Genomic DNA, 17,708 nt, shown 5'->3' with positions numbered 1-17,708 from the left:
CTCAGGATTTGGGATACCCAGCGCTGGTGCTTGCTGCAATGCCCTTTTCAGATCCTTGAAGGCCTGCCGTTGCTCCTCTCCCCACACAAAGGGGTCCTTTTCAGTTCCTCTGGTTGACTCGTGCAGAGGCTTGGCAATTGTGCTGAAGTCAGGGATCCATATTCTACAGAATCCTGCCGAGCCCAAGAAACCACGAAGTTCTCTGCGATTCTTTGGCTCTGGAATCTGGATAATGGCTTGCTTCCTTTCTTCTCTAAGGGTCCGTTGCTGATGGGATATATCAAATCCAAGGTATTTTACAGTGGGTAGGCATATTTGGGCCTTCTTCTTAGATACCCGGTATCCTGCTTCAGCCAAGTGATTCAACAAATCCTTGGTGGCTTTCATACACGTGTCCTCGTCTGAGCAGGCCAAAAGAAGGTCATCCACGTACTGTAACAAGACCCTGTGTGGGCTGGTGGGGAAGCTAGACAGGTCCGAGGCCAATGCTACCCCAAAAAGGGTTGGAGAATTCTTGAAACCTTGTGGAAGCCTCGTCCACGTATATTGCACCTTGGTGCCTGTTCCTGGATCCATCCATTGAAATGCAAACAGGGGCTGACTTTCCTCTGCCAGACGGCAGCAGAAGAATGCATCCTTCAAGTCCAGTACCGTGAAATAGCAGGCAGTAGGAGGTATTAAACTCAACAGTGTGTAAGGATTGGGCACATTGGGGTGGAGGGTTTCCACGGCTTGGTTGACCAATCGGAGGTCTTGGACCGGACGATACGAGTTATCTTCCTTCTTCACCGGCAAGAGTGGGGTGTTCCACTGAGATTGACACTGCCTCAGGATGCCATGGCGAAGTAACCGTTCCAAATGTACCCATACTCCTTCTGCAGCTCGCCGGGGGATAGGGTACTGGTTCACAGCCACAGGGTTGGCGAATGGTTTGGGCTTGACTATTATAGGTGGGATGTTCTTTGCCATTCCGGGCGGGTTGCCTTCTGCCCATACACCAGGGTTTACTTTTTGCAGGAGGTCTTCTGGAATAATCCCCTCCTCTTCTTTTACCATCATTAAGCGCCAGTGTTCCCTTAAGGGTACTTCTAAGGAAAGCTCTCCTGTTTGCCCTGTAGTCATTGTCACTTCTCCTGTCGGTTGAAAGGAAATCTGGGCTTGCAATTTTGATAGCAGGTCTCGGCCCAATAATGGGATGGGACACTCTGGTATATATAAAAACTTGTGTTGGACTACTTGGCCACCCAGGCGACAGACAACAGATTGCAGGAATGGGGCTCTTTGTGATTTGCCTGTAGCTCCTATTATGTTAATTGTTTGCTTGGTGGGCTTGGACACTGGTACTGGCAAAACAGAGTGGGCGGCTCCTGTGTCAACCATAAAGGGGATAGTTTGGTTCCCTGTTTGTATTTTGACCATGGGCTCACGGGAACCTAAAGCAGCTGGGCCCGGTCTGTCCTAGTATTCTTCCTCCTCTCTCAGGCTCATCATGCCGGGCTGCCTTTGGGCTGAGGGGTACCAGGGAGGTCCCTGTCCACGTCCTCTACCCCTGCTGGCATTTGTCGATGACCAAGGTCTCAGTTCCTGTCCAGGTCCCCTGGGGGTTGGGCCTGGGGCTCGTTCTCCTCGTCCTCTCCCTCCTAAGTGGGCCTGTGGGCATTCTCCTTTCCAGTGCCCTTCCTGCCGGCAGATGGCGCACTGATTCCTCCCCAGGCGGCCTTGCCCTCCTCCCCGGGCACTTCCTCTTTTCTGAGGGATGGGTGCGGTGGCCTGTAATGCCATCAACTTCTTTGCTTGATACTTCTCCTTTTTCTTTTGTTCCTCTTCTTCCCTCTGATTGTAAGTGGTTTGAGCCAGTTCTAACATCCACTCAAGGGTGTGGCCCATGAACCCCTCGTGTTTTTGAATTTTTCGGCGGACATCGGGCGCTGCCTGAGCTACAAAAGCAGCCTTTACAATAAGGGCGTTGGCAGCCTCATCTGGGTCTACAGGAGTATACTGACGGTAGGCTTCCTTCAGGCGTTCCAGGTAAGCCCCTGGGGCCTCTTCATTCCCCTGCACTACCTCTCTGACCTTCACAAAGTTGGTGGGTTTCCTGGCTGCCCTTCTCATACCATTTAATACGTTCTGGCGGTAGGTAGTGAGGGTTTTCTGGCCATCAGCAGTCTGATAATTCCAATTCGGGGTACTATCAGGGTATCCTGTTATAATGTCCGGATCCGGTGTTCCCTGTGCTCTCATGTGTACTCGAGCTTCAACATGGATTCGCCTAGTTTCTTCTGTGGTTAGCAGCGCATCCATCAAATACTGCACATCATCAAAAGTGGGATTATAGGTTTTAAAAATCCCTTCAAACAATTTTATAATTTTAGCTGGATTCTCCTCAAAGGAAGGATTTTGATTTCTCCAATTACAAACATCTGCACTTGAAAAGGGTATATGCTGGACCGTGTAGGTCCGTGGTGCCTCCGCCCCACCAGGCCCTGGAGGTCCCGGTGGGTCATAAACCCTTCGGAGGGGCATTACTCCGACCCCACCCTTTTTCTGTGCCTCATGGGACTTATGGAAGGCTGCCCTGGTTGCTGCTTCTATCCATTCCTTCTGCCATTTCTTCCCTTGTGTTGAGGAGCATCCTGCTGCAGCCAACACGTGGGGGCTAACATCCACTTTTTCCGCATAGGGTTGTACATACTGTTGCAATCTCAAAGACTGATACTGAGTCCACTCTCTTCCCTTCTTTGCTAACTCAACCAATCCCTTTACAAATTCCTCATCATCCTCTTCTTCCTCTTCTGATTCATCAGCCTTGGGGGGTTCAGGCTGGGGGCTAGCTCCTCCCGGTGCTTGGGGACCTGGGCCTGGGGGAATTGCTAGAGGGGCAGTTGGTGGAGCATAGGGTGGTGGCGGTTTGATGATTCCCCCCTCCTCATCTTCTGGGTCTGGTATCACCGGGGGCTTTTCTGCCTTCCCTGCCGGTCGAACTGTACAAATTGTATTTCGTGGGGCGTCGCCTTGGCAGGCTTTCAACCACGGTGGATTCTTTTCTACATTGGTTTTCCAAGTAGAAATGTAAGGGATTTGGTCGGGGTGGACATTCAATATGTTCTGGTATAATGGGCTGATTAGTTGCAAATCAAAGCTTCCTCCTGACGGCCAATTAGTTTGTGCGGGCCAGTCAACTTCACATAATGTCCTCATTCTCTGTTTTCGCAATCTGATTCCCCAATCATCATGCTTTGTGGCCGCTTTCCAGTTCTTTAAAAAACATTCCAGAGGACTACATTGGCTTGCCCCAGACCCCATTTTTTTAATTTTTTTTTTTTTTTTTTTTTTTTTTTTTTTTTTTTCAGATACTCCGCACCTGACTGGGCTGTAAATTCTTTCACAGTTCACACGATACAGATTGTGGTCTGCACGAGGTCGCCCTGGCAGAAAACGCACAACCCTGCAATCGCTCGGCCAAGGGGAACGCTAGGCCCCGACCCACACTTGACAACAATTCAGTCACTGGAGTATCTGACATGCAACATATAACATACAAATCACACCATTATAATTTCAACATGCAACACACAAAACACACCAATACAACTTCCCCTCTGTTTCCCTTTTACCCAACCTTACTGGCGGCAAACTACTGCAATCGGCCAGTTCTCCCCTCTGTTTCCCTTGTACCCAACCTTACTGGCGGCCCTCTGCACAACCAGGTGAGGCTTGATCAGACCTCGCCCCCCTTTTCCTTGGGGCCCACGCCCTGTCCCTTGGGCTTACCGTTTTCCGCTGCGGATTCCCTCCTGGCCAGTCCTCTTTCCTCCCTCGACCGAGGTCCCTACTCAGGAGCGGTGTGGCCGGTTTCCCCCACGAATCAGTAGGGTGCGCGCTGAAGCCTGCAAACTCCGGTCCGAGCTGTTCACCTGGTCGAGCCTGGCTCTTCCCGGCCCCCTTGGGGTGGGGCAATTCCCGGCCAACGCACCAAGCTGTAGGCTTATGCCCTTTACTTTGCCAGAGAATTGCTTACCCGCGTCCCCAGGACCGAGAAGAGAATAAAAAAATTCCAGGAAAGTTTCTTCTTTGGAGAAAAGAGTTTTATTGCAAATCTGTGCACAGAGACAGTCAGCAGAATATAGTTTCTGAAATCTGACTGTCTCGCAATACGCATCTGCAAGCCTTCTTATACTTTAGAGTATTTACCCACCTCCCAGACCTCCCCCCAAAACTTCCCCAATCGGCTGGCAAGTTTCCAACTTATTCCTTATATGGCACATCTATATTTGCTGGCTAAGGCTGCTAGCTAAGCACTTCTTCTGCTGGTTAAGCATTTTCTCTGCTCAGTAAGCACCCCCTCCCACCTCCTTGTACACGTGTATTCTCTTGCTAGCTAAGCATTCCCTTCGTATCTCTTCTTATCTTGCATTACTTAAAGCAGAAGCAAAGCAGGAAACATCTTGCTAGTGGTTTTTAGTTGACAGCAGTTTTTGGCTAGGCAGGAAACGACCTTCTGACCTGTAACTAACATCAGCAGTTTCAGATAGCTGGTTAGACAGGAAACGGCCTCCTGACCTGTCTGATTTAGACTTTGCAAATAACTGCATTTTTGGGTTTGAGCTTGTGTAACCATCCTAGCAGAGTGCCGGAATTTACTATGTGTAGATAATATTAATGATTAACCGTTCCCCTCTCCCTTCAGCATGAGGCAGAAATTCCAAATCATGACTGCCCCTTCACCCACAGGTACAAACACCTGGTCCTTCCCCAAACAGGTGTTGTTCCCGAAAACACGTGGTCCTCTTCTTGCAAGGGTATCCCCCTCAATATTTGTGGGCAAGGGGCTGAGCCCCCAATATTGAGGGGACCGCCATTCCTCCGTGCCCCCCATCTCCTACCACTGATGGCAGGGGCAAGACACGTCATGTGACGCCAAGTCCCTTCAGTTTGGGGGGGCAAGTCGGTGGCCCTGTCTTGTTGTGACAAAAGTTGACACAAATTTGTTGCTTTCGACCATTCAACAGATTTTGAACAGCTGGGGACAGCACTGAATTCCTTTCCAGGGCAAGCATATTTCTATATTCATCTAGCCCAGGAGTGGAGAGAACCTGTGGGACTGTACATGTTGCTGAACTACAACTCCCATCCTTCCTGACCACTGGCCATTCTGGCTGGGACTGATGGGAGTTGGAGTCCAACTGCATCTGTAGGGCCAGAGAGAGGTTCTCCAACCCTGGTGAAGAAGAAGAAGAAGAAGAAGAAGAAGAAGAAGAAGAAGAAGAAGAAGAAGAAGAGTAGTTTGGATGTGATATCCCGCTTTATCACTACCCTGAGGAGTCTCACAGCGGCTAACATTCTCCTTTTCCCTTCCTCCCCCATAACAAACTCTCTGTGAGGTGAGTGGGGCTGGGAGACTTCAAAGAAGTGTGACTAGCCCAAGGTCACCCAGCAGCTGCATGTGGAGGAGCGGGGAAGCGAACCCGGTTCACCAGATTACAAGTCTACCGCTCTTAACCACTACACCACACTACACCATACAGTTATGGATACCCCTTCACTCAAAAACAATAGGAGTTTTTAATTATTTTTTAAAGGGGAGGAGAGTGCCTGGGAGAAGGAAAAAGTTCGGATGTAAGAAAGACTTTGAAGGATGGACACTTCAGCACCAACCTCCAAATATTGAAGTAAAGGTTGACTGCAAAGCATCATACATGGGGTTGCCTCTGGAAATGGTCTAGAACCTTCCATTAGTCTAACGTTGGGCTTCAAGATTGTTTAACTGGGACTGGACATTTTCACAATGCTGCGCTAGTGATTTGTTAGCCACTTTAGCTTCCAGTCCTAATTCTGAACCCAACTGCAAACACCGCTTTAAAGTCCTAAATGAATTGCGACCCCAGTGCCTCTTCCATATATATGCCACTGCCAAAAGATATCTGGCAGGTGGTACCAAGCAAAATCTTTTTAAAACAATATCCAAGGCTTTGGGGGAATCTTTCAGGGTCTTTTTAATAGCTTTTGAGACTTGGGTTTTCTAAAAAAATAAAAATAAATCAAAGACCTGTGTGTTTTTAATTTTATTGGAGGCTTGGTTCTAAACGACTTCTCAATGGTTCCTTAAATGGCTTCCCTTGATTGCGCCATGTCAGCTTCTGTGAGGATAGAGGCCTTATTTATTTAACAAAATGACAGAAAACCTCTAAGCTGTTGACAAATCTACAATGTGCATTTGAATATACTGGCAAGAGTAAAAAAATTGAATTAAGTCGACACAAGACTTTATCAAATACGAATAAAAGCGAATTTAAAAACAATCGCACATAACAAAACTGCATGTTAAAATGGCATGCCTGGTAGGGTAGCCAAAAACAATACAATGAAGGTCTAATATTAATGGTTCCCTTGGTTCCCTCCCCCCCCCCTTGCAAGTTTCCTTGCTGGCCATTTTAAATTTCCCACAATGCCCTGGAGCAATGAAATGGCTGCTCCGGGGCACTGTGGGCAATTTTAAATGCCCCACCTTACTCTCTGAAACCTGGAACTGGCTCTCAGTTAGAAATGGGGTCTGTTTACATTTTGCAAAAGAGTGACGCAGGTTCGTAGCTGAGCCCCTCAACAACATAACTAACTATTGTCATTATTTCTGTTGAGAATCCGGCGTAATTATTCCCCTCGGAAATTTTCGCCTGAAGGGTAACATATAGAAGGTTCCTTGTGATATAACGTGAGGTTGTGCTCACAGTATTTAGTCTGCCTCAGAGCACCTTCAGTTTCCCCAATGGAGGCAGCCAACAGAGATCTCTTTCAGAGGGTTATCCCCCTTCCTCCCTTGTATACAATGCCACTCAATGCTTTAGAGCATTTCTTAAAAGCTAACTTGATATGCATGCACACACAGACACGCTCACCTGCGCAACAAAGCTCTGTGTGTGGGATTTAAAGCTGGTCTTTTAAAGCCTGGTTTGAAAGCACAAAATAAAGATTTATGGGTGGATTTGCTGCTCGTGGAAGTGACTGTTTGATTAAGATGAGTGGGCTTAGGACTTAGGCGAACTCTCTAGCACCACCAATGTGCCTGCCTCACGGTGGAATTCATAGAGCTAAGGCCAGTGGGGGGGGGATTGGCCTTTTAAAAAATTGTCATTTATGCTTTTCAGATATATACATTTCACTGATTTTACCATCATTTTGACAATTTTTTAATCAAATTTTTTATTGATTTTCCACATTTATAACAGATATAACTTATAAAACACACAAAAGAAAACACATTACAATACTAAAAAAAGAAACAAAAATATAAACACATATTACTTGTAAAACCCAATTTAACTTTCATTCTTAACTGACTTCCTCAAATCCCCCCTAACTGAATTTCATTGTATCACCTTGTAACGGTTCTCCAAAATCATCTTTCTAATAAAATTAACTCCTTCAATTTACTATCTTCTTCTCTTTTCTTAATAGTCTAAATCCATATTGCTTTACCATTCATTCTTATTCTAATCCTAAGCCTATTTGATACTTTCAAGTGACTTCTAATTATCTTATGTTACAATCCGCAATCAGAAAGAAGAGGGGTACCAAGAAGATTGGAAGAAATTTAAAGATTATTTAGCTAAATATTGTAATCATTTCAACATTTTAAAACTTGACCTCCTTCCCCCTCTTTCTGCGGTTCCTTAAATTTATTTTTAATATCTTCTGCATATCCAAATTCACTTAAATTACTCATTTATTCATCTTCTTTAAATCTATATTCTTGTGTAACAAGAATCCAGTGTTTTTATCTGTTTACAATTTATCTGTAAATATTCAATCAATCATTTCCATTCTTTTATCAAAAGTTTGTTATCTTGATTTCTTATTCTTCCAGTAAGTTTCACCACATCTGCATATCCCATCAGTTTTTGTATCCATTCTTCCTTTGCTGGGACTTCTTCTTCTTCTTTCCATTTTTGGGCACGTAACATTCTTGCCGCTGAAAAAAAAATTCTATGCAATTTAGCTAGTTCTGTCCCTATAATTCCCAAGAGAATTCTCTCTTCTCTTCTCTTGACCAGTGGTTTTCAACCAGTGTGCCATGGCACCCTGGGGCAGTGGCGTAGTGTGGGGGGGTGCAGGGGGGGCCGGCCGCACCGGGCGCAACATTTGGGGGGGGGCACGCTCGCACTCGCAGCTCTCTGCCCCTACCTGGCTCACTCACTCTCTCTCACTGCAGTGCTGGCTGTGCGAATCCGATCCGAGCTGCCAGGTCGCCGCCCACTGTGGAGGGGAGGGTGCCAGGCGTGCGGTGCGGTGCAGTGTGGAGAGAGAGAGCGAGGGACTATCTGGGGGAGGGACAGTGCAGCGGGGGGGCGCAAATTACTTGCGTTGCCCCGGGTTAGGGGGCGCAAATTACTTGCCTTGCCCCGGGTGCTGACAACCCACGCTATGCCACTGCCCTGGGGTGCCTTGAAGGATGGTCAGGGGTGACATGGGCAATCCTGGCCTCTGTCCCTCTGTCCCTTCTCTCCCTCCTTTGATGCCTTCTTGCATCTCTGCCACCCAAAGGCCTGCACAGCTGTTTGTTGCAGCAGCTCTGTGTGGCGATCACACAGGGTCCCCGGACGTTTCACCGTCTATTGATCCCTGGGCCACCACTTTATTTCTCGCTGCCACCACCCTGGGACAATACGGAGTCCAGTCAGGGTTAAATTGAAACATAAACTTTTGTTTATTTATTGCAGTTTAACAAGCGTGTGGTTTCATAAAGAGTATCAGTCACTTACATTCATGGGGTGCCTATCCAGACCTATAACTTTCGCTACCTGCTCTCACTCACTAAACCACCTCTCAGATATTTACTTGTCTGCCTAGCCCCTAACTGTTCCTGACTCAGCCTATTTTGCAGGTGGCGCTGTGGGTTAAATCACAGAGCCTAGGACTTGCCGATCAGAAGGTTGGCGGTTCGAATCCCTATGACGGGGTGGGCTCCCGTTGTTCTGTCAGAAGTGGCTTCGTCATGCTGGCCACATGACCCGGAAGCTGTACGCCGGCTCCCTCGGCCAATAAAGCGAGATGAGCACCGCAACCGCAGAGTCGGCCACAACTGGACCTAATGGTCAGGGGTCCCTTTACCTTTACCTTATCTTAACCTACACATCTCTAGCCCAGTTCACTCCCACTCCAACCAACCACCCAACTCCCAATGAACTCCTCCACGAACTCCTCCCAGAGCTGGTTTTATAGTCCCTCTGACCCCCTGGGTCTTGACTGGGCAACCTGTTTAACTATTTCACCTCCAACACTCTCTCATACGTTAACGTCACACCCTGGGTACAAGCTCACTGGGTGAATGGTGCCTCTGGGGCTGGCCAGGGGGTGCTTCCCAGGTCCAGGGGCATAGGAAGGGGGGCGGTGGGGGTGGGATATTTCCGTTCCACCTTAAAAGGGAGCAGGATGTTTGTGTCACAGCCTGCGTATTTCCTGTCTCACAGGATGTTTCTGTTGTGTCTTTTGCTTTCGTTTCTCTCTCACTGCCGGAATCTCATGCAGGCAGTCATGGCTTTTCTTTGTTCTGATCAACACTGAATAAACCTCTAAATAATGCTCTCCTGTGTGCATCTTCCGTTGTGCATATCTGCTGATAGAGCGTGCAAGAGCTCTGGATCTTTGGGAAGCTATTTCTGGAGCTCCTGTCGCTAATTGCTGATACTGCGTGTCTACGGGAGATTGATGGATGTCCGGAGACGACGTGGAGTCAAGATGGACTTTATCTCCCTGGCAGTATCTCCCAACAACAAGGTTTCGGGCCCAGATAAACAGCATTTACAGGAGAGTAAGACTGCGACAGACTGCTGAGGTATGTGTGGGAAAGCGAAAGTAAGGCTTTTCGTTGCCGCGGCAGAGTGCCTTTAATGTCCGGCTGGCTTAATTGGCCTGGGAGTCAAGCCAAAGGCTTCGTGATTTATGGGCAGCCAAGATAAGAAGCCCCTGAAGTTGAAAAGGGCTCGGCTAGAGTGAAAAGCTGGGATGGAGTCTTTCCAAGCTTCTCAAGCTGCTTCTGAAGCTGAGTGCCCAAAGCTAAATCGGCAAAATTATGAGGCATGGGCTGAGTGGTGTCAGGGTTTGCTGCGTCAGTTTGGAGTGTGGCATACTGTGAGTGAGGCCCCTCCAGTTCCTCTGACAGAGAGATGGAAGACCCAAGATTCAAGGGCCATTGACATAATAGTCTTGTCCGTCTCTCTGGAGGAAATTGCCACACTAGCTGGCAACACCACTGCACGTGGGATGTGGAATGCTTTGCAGATAGCCCATCTGCCAGTCATCCCAGCCCAGAGTTTGACTGCATCGGAGGTCCTGGCTGTTTCCCGGAATGCAAGTCAATGCAGGGATGCCGTGGGCACCGGTTGCAAGCTGCAGGGGGAGCTGACTGTGATGTCATCCCAGGCAGCATTCCAGCCTCCAGGGGGAGTCAAGGAGTTGGCAGATGAGAGCTCTGTTTCTCGTGGGAACCAAGGTCATCGCCTCTGCAAAGGCCGGAAGGCCAGAGGTAAACAGAGACAGATGCCTGCAGATGGCCAGAAGCAGAAGGGGGGTGAAGAGCCCACGCCAGTGGAAAACAAGGCTTTGTTTGCTGGCACAGCTTCACCAAAGGCTAAAGGCAAGTCTGATGGCCAGGAGCGGGGGGGCAAGCAGTTTAAGCCCACGCCGGTGGAAAACAAGATTTTGCTTGCCAGAAAAGCTGCTCCAAAGGCAAAGGCCAGATTTGTTGTAGATTCTGCTGCGACTCGGCATTTGACGAAAGATAAGCATCTCTTTATCTCCTTCAAACCTCAAGATGGTGAGGTCCACCTGGCTGACGGAAGGACGTTGCGGATCGCAGGAGAAGGGACTGTGAAACTTGCAAGTCTGCACACGACCATCAAAAATGTACTTTATGTTCCGGGTGCTGTGAACAATTTGCTCAGTGTCCCACAGCTGATTAGGCGTGGTTTTCAGGTTTCCTTCAAGAGGAACGTCTGTGTCATCAGGAAAGGCAAAGAGGACATTTTGCATGCAAAGTTTATGGATGGCTTGTTCTGTATAACTTATGATGACAATGCTGTTGCTGTGTCAAATGTTGATTCTTGTTGTGTTGCACAAACTAACAAGGTTCTTCATGCAGGTTGTGTTCATGAAGCACACAGAAGATTTTGTCACATGTCTTGGCAGGCGCTGGCCAAGATGCCGGAATTGGTTGAGGGTTTGAACATCAAACCCTGTAAGTTTCACATGAAATGTGTATCTTGTGCAGAGAACAAGGTGAAGGTTGCTCCAAAAGGCAAGGAGTCTAGCAGGCAGGCTTCCAAACCCTACCAGCTTGTTCACGCGGACCTGGTTGGTCCTCTTGCGCCCTCTTTGGGTGGAGCAAGGTACTTCATGGTTCTAATTGATTCTTTTTCCAGGTACATTCATGTGTTCATGCTTGAGCAGAAATCGCAAGCGTTTCCTAGGTTCAAGGCATTCTGTGCTTGGTTGGAGAATGCTCACAGTAAACGCATCGGCTGTCTCTTTACCGATCGAGGCGGGGAATTCACTTCTCAGCAGTTTGAAGCTTTTCTGACTGAGAAGGGAATCCAGCATGACTTGTCAACGCCTAGATCTCCATGGATGAATGGGCTTGCGGAGAGAGCAAATCAAACGTTGTTGCAAGGAATGAAAACAATGTTGCATGATGCCAATCTCCCTGATAAGTTTTGGGGGGAGGCTCTGTCAACGTTTGTTTACACGTTTAATCGCAGACTGTCATCACCTATTGGTTGTACTCCCTACGAGAAGATGTTTGGTAAGAAACCAAATGTCAAGCACATGAGAATCTTTGGTTCTGACATGTGGGTACACACCCCACAAAGCAACAAGCTTGGGAAGCGTGGGGCACATGGTTTGTTCATGGGGTACGAAAAAGGAGCATACAGGGTATGGATGACTGACTCAAAGTCCATTAAGTTCACAAGGAGTGTTGAGTACAATCCTAAGTGGGGGGGAAATGTGGGAATTTTCCAGAGTTACCCAGAGGAGGATGAAGGTGATGTGCAAAAAGCAGATGATGCTAAAGAAGCTGAGGAAGCTGATGATGATGATGGTGATGATGATCAGAGTTCGGATTCCAGTTCAGTGGGCGGCGCTGCTGCTGGTGTCAGTGACAGTGATGACACAGCAGACTACAAGAGCGCAAAGGCCTCAGTCAGACCATCTGATGCGTCTGACAATGAACTGGAAGAACCACTGTTCACCATTGGTCGTTTTTCTCCCAAGAAGGAGGAGATGAGTCCAGAAGACTTGCGTCTAGTACGCAGATCTGAAAGGGCGACCAAAGGCAGACCTCCAAAGAGATTTGCTGATGAGTTTGCTAAGACAGCAACTGCTGTTCTTAGTAGCTCAGAGAAGGTGTGGGAACCTTCAAGCTTCAAAGAGGTTCAGGAGTTAACCTCTAAAGATGCTGAGCCTTGGCTTGATGCCATGAAGGCTGAAGTTGATTCCTTGAACAGGAACCAAACTTGGGAACTGGTACCAGTAGTCCCAGGAATGAGACTGGTTGGCAGCAAATGGGTCTTCAAGGCCAAGACAGACCAGAATGGCAAGGTTGTCAGACACAAAGCCAGATTGGTTGCCAGAGGTTTTTCACAGGTACCAGGACAGGATTACCACGAGACCTACTCGCCCACCGTCAAATATGAGAGCATTCGGCTGATGCTCAAGATTGCAGCGGAGGAGAAACTGCATGTTTCCCATCATGACATTAATACAGTTTTTTTGTACGGGAATTTGGTGGAGGAGCTGTATATGCTTCCACCTGATGGAATGCAGACACAGAAGGGAATGGTCTGTAAACTGCGGAAATCCTTATATGGTCTCAAGCAGAGTGCCAGGTGTTGGAACACAAAACTCACTGAAACGTTGCTTTCTCTAGGTTTTCACCAGGGCAAAGCTGATCCGTGTGTGTTTGTCAAGGAGGAGGGGCAAAACAAACTGTATTGTTTATGTTTTGTTGATGATCTTCTGATGTTCTGGAAGAATCAGGCTTTGTACCAAAGCACCCTAGCTCAGCTGAAGGAGCACTTTGACATGAAGGATCTTGGTGAGGTATCCAACTATCTTTCTCTGCAGGTGGAGAGGGACCAAGCAGGTAATTTTCTGGTTCACCAAACACAGAAAATTGCTGATGTATTAACCAGGTTGAATTTGGTTGATGCAAACCCAGCAGACACACCGATGGTGACAGGTTACCAGGTAGATAGTACTGCTGAAGCGTTTTCTGACACAACGCTGTACAGATGCATTCTAGGCAAGTTGAATTTCATTGCTAGATGCTCAAGACCTGACATAGCTGTAAGCACTAACCTGCTTAGCAGACATGCTAATAATCCTACTGTTCAGGATTGGAAAGCTCTGAAGCGCATAGCCCGCTATTTGAAAGGGACTATGCACTACAGGCTGAGGTTCACCAGTCAGAAGACTGGAGGTCTTGAAATCTTTGCTGATGCAAGTTTTGGAAGTGACACCACAGATGGTACAAGCACTTCTGGAGTATGCTACATGTACAACCACTGTCTGTTTGACTGGTTGTGCAAGAAGCAGACGACAGTGAGCCTAAGTTCCTGTGAAGCAGAACTCAATGCTCTGTCATTTTCACTCATGGATTGTGAATGGTTGATGCAACTGTTTAAGGACATCAGGGTTTCTGTGAAATGTCCTGTACAAGTGTATCAAGACAATAGATCCTGTTTGGCTTTGCTGAACTCAGAGAGTTGCAAGCAAAGAACCAAGTACTTGCAGATTAAGCTACATCGTGCAAGAGAGTGTATTCAGAAAGGACTTATTCGGGTGTCCTACATGGCAGGAAATGAAATTCCTGCTGATCTGTTGTCGAAGGTTGTTAACAGAGAACAACTTAAGGTTTATGTACAGAGGTTGCAATTGGGTTGAACCACAGGTACTACAGGTTACACGGAAAGGGGGAGGATGTTGGGATATTTCCGTTCCACCTTAAAAGGGAGCAGGATGTTTGTGTCACAGCCTGCGTATTTCCTGTCTCACAGGATGTTTCTGTTGTGTCTTTTGCTTTCGTTTCTCTCTCACTGCCGGAATCTCATGCAGGCAGTCATGGCTTTTCTTTGTTCTGATCAACACTGAATAAACCTCTAAATAATGCTCTCCTGTGTGCATCTTCCGTTGTGCATATCTGCTGATAGAGCGTGCAAGAGCTCTGGATCTTTGGGAAGCTATTTCTGGAGCTCCTGTCGCTAATTGCTGATACTGCGTGTCTACGGGAGATTGATGGATGTCCGGAGACGACGTGGAGTCAAGATGGACTTTATCTCCCTGGCAGTATCTCCCAACAGGTCCAGCCCAGGTGTCATCTCTGGGGGGGTGTGACAAAATACCCCCTGGGCGGGGATCGCCACCCCAATCTCCCCCCAGGCGGGGATCACCACCAATCACTGTGCCAATCACCCCCCGGGCAGGGATCGCCATGCCAATCACCCCCGTGGGGATCCCGCTCCCAGATGCACAGCATATGTGTCACTCCGGGTGCCCAAGCCAAATTTACTGAGCAGGTTTGCCTTTTTATTTATAATTTAGCGGTTTTTATTGTTTCATTTTACCATGTCTTCTTTAGATATAGTGGGATAAATTAGGTGTGCATGCAATAACCAGTAATATTGTGGCTTTTTGTTTTAATACTACAAATTCGCAGGCAACATGACCGCTCAATAGAACATGTGTGAATCTAAATGCCAGCTAAACCTCTCATATAACAAGCATGTTTGAGTCAAATTAATGCATGATGGGCTTAATGCCACAGAGTAAGCTGTCTTGCCAGGCTTATCCTATGTCACTTCCCTTTAACTTGGGAGGAAATAGGTAGCCAAGCTTTAGTTCCCTCAGTCTCCCTGTGAACTTTGGTGGGTGAGATACTCTGAACTGCTCCCTCCAACAACAACCACCATGCAAAGGCCAACGTTCTTAAAAGTCTCACTGTGTCCTTCAAATATCATTTCCCTCTAAATCAAGGGTAGCCAACCCATAGCTCTCCATATAAACTCCAAACCCCCATCAGCCTCAATCAGTCTTGTCAGTGGTTAGTCCAGCGACGTCTTGATGGCCATAGGTTGCTCATCCCCGCTTTCAAGTGTGCCTCCGGAAGCAGCCTGCTTCTCCTTGCTGCATTGTGATAGCTCTGGTTCACTGTGACAAAAGTTTGGAACATGCATCCCAGACATCCCCAATGTGGTGTTTCGGAATACAACTCCCATCGGCCCCAGCCAATGGCCCAGGTTAATGGGAGCTGTAGTGAAGGTGACTCGGAAACGACAACTAATCCAGAATGTAGCAGCTAGACTGGTGAATGGGGCTAGATCCAGACACATCAAAGAAGCGTTTCAGTTAAACGCATTGCAAACTTTGCATGAGAAATCGGGTTGGCAAAAATGGAACTCCATAGCGCCATCCAGTTTCACATTTTTAGAATGCATAACCAACGCATATAAAGCACTTTTTCTTTGCCAATGTAGCAGAGTCCTGGGAGCAGCCGCCAGGACCATATAACTCCGGTCCTGAAACACCTACATTGCCTCCCAGTACGTTTCCGAGCACAATTCAAAGTGTTGGTGCTGACCTTCAAAGCCCTGAACGGCCTCGGTCCTGTATACCTGAAGGAGCGTCTCCACCCCCATCATTCAGCCCGGACACTGAGATCCAGCTCTAAGGGCCTTCTGGCAGTTCCCTCCCTGTGAGAAGTGAGGCTACAGGGAACCAGGCAGAGGGCCTTCTCGGAAGTGGCACCCACCCAGTAGAACACCCTCCCATCAGATGTCAAGGAGATGAGTAACTATATCACCTTTAGAAGACATCTGAAGGCAGCCTTGTATAGGGACGTTTTTTAATGTTTTGTTTTTTGTTTTGTTTTTATCTGTGTTGGAAGCTGCCCAGAGTGGCTGGGGAGACCCAGTCAGATGGGCAGGGTACAAATAATGAAATCATCATCATCATCATCATGTGGAGGACATCAAGTTGGGGAAGGCTACTCATAAAGCTCATGCTCTTTGATGTTATAAATAGTGAGGTGCAAGTGGCATGGCTGGCAGGCATTCATGAGACTATTCTGACTCATGCCAAAGGGCTGGTCTCAAAGGAAAGCAATGGTTGTTCATCATCTCTGTTGCACATCTACTGCTCATTCTTCCTCCTCCTACTCAAGCCCCATTTCATTGCACTTCCTACTCCAGTGCTGATGACATCCAGCCGCATCCTTTTTCCTTTGTTGCTGCTGAATCACATATCACAGAAGAGTTATTTATACCCAAAAAGGCATGGCCTTGTTTATACTGAAGAGAAGGAGTTATGAATGTCTGTTGGTTGTGGTTACACACATCTGGACAGGACATGGCACGCAGATGGCACCTTCGTGCCTTATTTTGTGCCTAGATTTATGCAAGGCTGTGAAACCCAAGAGTCCTTATCATCCATCAATAGCTCAGCTGGTAGAGCATGAGGCTCTTAATCTGAGGGTTGTGGGTTCGAGCCCCACGTTGGGCAAAAGATTCCCGCATTGGCAGGGGAATGGACTAGATGACCCTCGTGGTCCCTTCCAACTCTAAAATTCTACGAATCTGTGATTCTACTATACAGTGAGAAGTCGTTAATGAACCTGCCTCAGTTCAGTAATGTACAGGTGCAAAATCAGCAGTACCGTATTTTTCGCTCTATAAGACGCACCAGACCACAAGACGCACCTAGTTTTTGGAGGAGGAAAACAAGAAAAAAAATATTTTGAATCTCAGAAGCCAGAACAGCAAGAGGGATCACTGTGCAGTGAAAGCAGTGATCCCTCTTGCTGTTCTGGCTTCTGGGATAGCTGCGCAGCCTGCATTCGCTCCATAAGACGCACACACATTTCCCCTTACTTTTTAGGAGGGAAAAAGTGAGTCTTATAGAGCAAAAAATACGGTACTTTAAGGATATGCACAATAATGTGACAAATACCTGCCCAAAGATAAATATGGAGGTTCTGGGCCAAAGGGTGTTTCAATATTCATACCTTCATATCATTTGCATAAATGCTGTCCTTGACAATGCATGTCGTTTAAATGCTTAATAAACATATACACCTGTGCTTAATTTCCCTCCACTTTTCTAACTGCACATTCACAGCTTCCCAACTGCAGAGATATCTTTCCAGCTGCACATTTTGCGTCCAACTGCACACCTTAAAAATCACCCTTCTGAGTAAGAGCTGTGCAGTGTTGCTGCTGTTTCTTGAAGTTCTTGCCATTCTTTTCCAGCAGCAGTCGTGCTGTATGGCAGGATACTTAATATCAGCACTAGGGGGTTTAAGCAGCTTCCAAGCTATCATGTAGCACCTGGATTCTTAATATACATACTGCTTACAGGTAACACTTTAGCTGCCAATTCATTACCTTAAGGACTTAGAAACGAGCTAGCCCCCCTGCCCCCAAAAGCTGAGATGTGCTTCTCACTACAGTACTGCAATTTTGCCTTGTATCATTGAGAGAGTTTTGTAACATTTACCATACCATACCTATTCCAGCTACCTATTTCATTGGATCCTATTGCATGTTTCTCTTGTAAAAGGTAAAGGGACCCCTGACCATTAGGTCCAGTCGTGGCCAACTCTGGGGTTGCGGCACTCATCTCGCCTTATTGGCCAAGGGAGCCGGCGTACAGCTTCCGGGTCA

The sequence above is a fragment of the Podarcis tiliguerta genome, assembly GCF_965153285.1.
Source record: "Podarcis tiliguerta genome assembly, chromosome: 2".
Classification (NCBI taxonomy): domain Eukaryota; kingdom Metazoa; phylum Chordata; class Lepidosauria; order Squamata; family Lacertidae; genus Podarcis; species Podarcis tiliguerta.
Note: the sequence above shows the minus strand (reverse complement) of the source record.